The 5,397-nt window shown below is 36.6% G+C and overlaps 1 long non-coding RNA gene across 1 annotated transcript; it reads right to left on the bottom strand.

Moving 5' to 3' along the window:
* Nucleotides 1-413: 413 nt before the first annotated feature.
* On the bottom strand, nucleotides 414-1,631 carry LOC112395096 (uncharacterized). The gene is made up of 3 exons (XR_003002298.1): nucleotides 1,487-1,631; nucleotides 933-992; nucleotides 414-448 (listed from the first exon to the last, which is right to left on the bottom strand). It is a non-coding gene; the product is annotated as an uncharacterized LOC112395096 (long non-coding RNA).
* Nucleotides 1,632-5,397: the final 3,766 nt, after the last annotated feature.

Genomic DNA, 5,397 nt, shown 5'->3' on the forward strand with positions numbered 1-5,397 from the left:
AGGAAATTATAGTAATTAAGGCGGTATTGGTATTGACACAAGGACAGATAAAAATAAATTATGAAACAGAGTAGAAAATTAAGAAACAGAACTTTGAGTGCAATAAAATGATATATGACAGGGACAGCATTTACAGATTATCAGGGGAAAGAGTGGACTTTTATTTTTATATTTCTTTTTTGGGGAGGCTGCGTTGGGTCTTCATTGCTGCATGCAGGCTTTCTCTAGTTGCAGCGAGTGGGGGCTACTCTTTGTTGCGGGGCATGGGTTCTCATTGCAGTGGCTTCTCTTGTTGCGGAGCATGGGCTCTAGGCACACGGGCTTCAGTAGTTGCAGCGTGTGGACTCAGTAGTTGCAGCATGCAGGCTTAGTTGCTCTGCAGCATGTGGGATCTTCCCCGACCAGGGATCGATCCCATGTCCCCTGCATTGGCAGGCAGATTCTTACACTAGATACAAAAAAATCATTTCTAAGTATAATCATGTGTAAAAGGCAAAACATTTTAAAAGAAAATACAGTGTAAAATATCTATGACCTCAGAGTACAGATTTATTGCACAAGACACAGAAATCACTAATAAAAACATAAGGAGTGATAAATGTGACTACACTTTAATTAAGAACAGCTGTCCATAAAAGTTTACGATAAAGAAAGTTAAAACATAATCCACAAACTGGAAATATTAAACACACACACACACACATACACACACACATACACATAAACACATATATGTTTGTAAAAAGCTCCTATAAATTAATAGGAAAAAGAAAACGATCCATAGGAAGATAGTCAAAAGGATAGAGAGAGATAATAAATGTACTACAAGCTGTTCATTTCATTAAGTAATCAGAAAAATGCGAATTAGAAACAAATGAGATACCATTTTTTATCTACAACACTAACAAAAAAATTAAAAATATTGACACTACCTGAAGCTGGTGAGAGTGTAAATTGATATGGTTCTTCTGGATACTAATTTTGGCGTATTTCTAAAAAAATGATACAAATGAACTTATTTACAAAACAGAAACAGACTCACAGCCATAGAAAACAAATTTATGGTTACCAAAAGGAAAAGGTAGGGGAGGGATAAATTAGGAGTTTGGGATTAAGAGATACACACTACTGTATATAAAATAGATAAACAGCAAGGTCCTACCGTATAGTTCCACAGGGAACTATATTCAATATAACCTGTTATGAAAATGAATCTGAAAAAGAATATATATGTATATATGTGTAACTGAATCACTTTGCTGTACACCTGAAACTAACACAGCATTGTAAATCAACTATACTTCAATACATTTTTTTTAAATTTTTTAAAGAAATTAAAATTTTTTGTTGTATTGTTACCAAAACTAAATATGTAAGTACCCTTTGACCCAGGTATTCTATTACCCAGAATCTATCCCACATATGTACAAAAACAAACTATTGTTATTAATTCTAACACTTCTACAAAATGATGATGGAACCTCACCTCATTTCAGAATAAAAAGTGGTCAAACTAGTGTCACTGGCTCTTATGCTGCACAGATCAGAAACCCACAGATTCTGATCAAAGGAAGATAATAGGAGGGACTTCCCTGGCGGTCCAGTGGTTAAGACTTCGCCTTCCAATGCAGGGGGTGCGGGTTTGATCCCTGGTCGGGGAGCTAAGATTCCACATGCCTCCCTGCCAAAAAACCAAAAACATAAAACAGCAGCAATATTGTAACAAATTCAATAAAGACTTTTAAAAAAGTGGTCCATATCAAAAAAATCTTAAAAAAAAAAAAAAACCAGAAGATGATAGGAAAGCAACTGGGAATTTCAGATAAAGGAGAACAATTCAATTATAAAATGTGAGGTTCTTAACATGTTTACAACCCCCAAGTTTTGCAAATGTGTTCACTTTACATATTTAGATTTTACCAGGGTGTCTTTTCAAAATACTAAAGACTTGTTTAATTTGCAGTGAATGCCAAGTTAAATGATTTTTGCATTGATTGCCATATATATATGAAAACCTAATAGAGCTACTATTTGGGGAGAGTCTTTGAGACAATTCCGTCTATCAATATACACTGGATTTTTGAGGGAAACAACAGCACAAAAGGACTCAGGCTTCCTGGTTTTTATACAAGTAAGCATGCATCAATAAAAACCCAGACTTTGTGATTTTTATTCAACTAAGCACTTGTTAGTTGAGTTGGTAATATTTAGGAAGAAAAGTATCCCAAATTACACCTTTCCCCCTTTCCTCTAAGTATACATTAAGTTAGTGCTTTTTAGGTCATCAAGCTTTAGGAGTTAGTTGTGACGTAAACCTAAAATCATGAGAAATCTAAATTACAATATAAATTTAGAGCAGATGTTTTCATGATGACATATATACAACAGACACCCACAAGATGGAGCATAAAGTGTTCTTTAGGAAAAATCATGAAATCATAAATCAAAGCAAAAGCATCTAGATTGAGATTCACCCATGTTGTAGCAGGTGCTAGAATTTCCTTCCTTTTTAAGGCTGAATAATATTCCATTGTATGGATAGACCACCTTTTGTTTATCCATTCAACTATTGATGGATATTTGGGTTGCTTCTACCTTTTGGTTATTGTGAATAGTGCTGCTATGAACACAGGTGTGCAAATATCTTTTCAAGACCCTGCTTTCAATTCTTTTGAATATATGCCCAGAAGTGGGATTGATAAATCATAAAGCAGCTCTAGTTTTAATTTTTGAGGAACTACTTGTATCAGTCAGCTAGGGCTGCCATAACAAAATACCAAGACTGGGCAGCTTAAATAACAGAAATTTATTTTCTCACAGTTCTGGAGGCTGGAAGTTCAAGATCAAGGTCCAGGCAGGACTGGTTTCTGGTGAGGCCTCTCTCTTTGGCTTGCAGATGGCCACTTTCTCAGTGTCCTCATATGGCCTTTTGTCTGTGTGTGCATACTCCTGGTGTCTCTTCTTTTTCTTATAAGGACAGCAGTCTTATTGGATTTTGGCTCTACCTTAATGACATCATTTAACATTAATTACCCCTTAAAAGCCCTACCTCCAAGCAGTGACTTTGGGGGTTAGGGCTGCCACATATGAATTTTGGGAGGACACAAGTCAGTCCATATAACACCGCCATGCTCTTTTCCATAGCGGTTACACCATTTTACAATCCCACCCACAGTGCACAAGGTTCTAATTTCTCCACATCCTGGCCAATACATGTTCTTTTCCTTTTTTTTTTTTTTTTTGACAGTAGCCATGGGTGTGAAGTGTGATCTTTATGTGGGGCCTGGGCACCATGAGTTGAGTAGCCACCCTTATATATTGAATTCTTTGTATTTATGGCAAGTAGTTTTGCCCCAATAGGCCAGGCTTTGCAGGTGGGGAGTGGAGAAACAAAGGAGAAGATTGACATTTCCAAGAAAGGGCAGAACGATTTAAGAAAATCTGAGCTAAGTAATCACAGAGTCTATTTTTAGCTGGGCTGGATTACAGTTTCCTTCGGACATTGCATACATTAAGAGTAATCATTTCAAAGACGGCAGAGCTCACAATTGCCTGGTATCATTTACAGCCTCAGCTGTGGCAGCAGCAGGGGTCCTGGCCCTCTTACTGTCAGGTGGGCACCAACCAGTCTTCAGAGAATGTTCACACCCGGTGCCTCGACGGAAAGGAAACCTGCAGAGAAGCCCTCGTATCATAAAATTGGCATGAAGAGAAGAGCACTTAATCCTGTTTACTTTCATCTAATCCCTAGGGCCTTGGATTCAGTCAACAATGACTTCAAAATCTAAGGCAAACTGAATGCAGTAGGGTCTCTTTGAAAAGGCCCACACATTCTGTGAGGTTATCCTTGGTTTCTAGAAAACACTTTTTTTTTTTTTTTTTTTTTGAAGAAAACACTATTACACACAAGGAAGAACGCTGCAAATTGGGAGGAATCAGAGCTTTCCTTTAATTATTTGCTTTTTAAGTTTTTAGCTTAGGATATTTTCCAAACTTTGTGCTCTGCACAAGCAAGTCATATAAGGGATTATAGTCTTCACTTAGAAATATGTCAAATATATCCAAGTCCAATGTACAGAAATAGGGCTCTACTGAAAGAAAAAACATTATCGAGGAGCTTATGGGGAATGAGGGGCAGTAACTCCTGTGTGTAAGAAGAATACTCCAAGACAGAAAAAGAGTTCGCAAAAGAGATTCAGCGCTTTGGGAAAAGAAAGATCACTTCCAGCGAGGACCACCAGAAAAGAATTTCAAAAAGGACATGGTATTTGAGTTAGACTTTACAGACAGCTCAAGTCTGAGGCCTGTGGAGAAGGAGAGAGAGTATGCTAGGCAGAGGGAAAGCAGACCATAAATCTGGCACTGAGAATAGGAAACTATGTGTATAAAAGAGGAAAAGTAAATGGTTCAATTTGGACTACAGAAATAAAGGCAAGCATGCAAAATGGTAGAGGCACGTTGGAAGACACTTTGGCAACTTCTCACAAAACTAAATATACTCTTACCATACGATTCAGTGACCATGGTCCCCGGTATTTATCCAAACAAGGTGAAACTTACATACTCACAAAAATTTACACATAGATAATTATAGTGGCTTTATTCATAATTGCCAAAGCCTGGAAGCAACCCAGACAGTCTTCAGTAGGTGAATGGCTAAATAAACTGTGGTCCACCCAGACAATGGAATATTATTCAGCACTGAAAAGAAATGAGCAGTCAAACCATGAAAAGTCATGGAGGAAACTTAACTACATATTGCTGAGTGAAAGAAGCCAATCTGAAAAGGCTACACACCCTATAATTTCAACTTTATATTTTGGAAAAGGCACAACTGTGGTGACAGTAAAAAAAGATCAGTGGTTGCCAAGGGTTAGGGGAGGTGGGGAAGGGAGGCATTAATAGGTGAAGAACATAGGAAAACAAGAAAATGAGTCACACTTATACCAAATTAAGGATGTTGAGTTATGTTAGTAATACATGCAACTTTAATTTTAACACTCTCTGCCAAAGTAAACGTTATTCCCTATAACTTAAAACTTATATTTTAAGTTATATATATATATAGATATAGATATATAAAATATATATATTAACTATATATAGTTAATTCCACTGTTTTGGCTGCAATAAAATTGATTTTGAAATTAAAGAATAAACAGAAATAAAGGTGAGAAAGTTGGTTGAGATCTGGTCTTAGAGGTTCCTGTGTTGCTATTTAAAATTTGGAAATGTCACTGTGTATTTAACATTTTATGATTGATACATAGACACCTACCTACAGAGCCAAATTTCCCTTTGAAAGTTCCAGTTCAAGACATAATAAACACATGCATATTTTCAGGCAAAATAAACTTTTAAATGTAAATTGTGCCTGTTACCTTAAAATAGCTGGTG

This window comes from Neophocaena asiaeorientalis, unplaced genomic scaffold, assembly GCF_003031525.2.
Source record: "Neophocaena asiaeorientalis asiaeorientalis breed wild unplaced genomic scaffold, Neophocaena_asiaeorientalis_V1.1 scaffold436, whole genome shotgun sequence".
Classification (NCBI taxonomy): domain Eukaryota; kingdom Metazoa; phylum Chordata; class Mammalia; order Artiodactyla; family Phocoenidae; genus Neophocaena; species Neophocaena asiaeorientalis.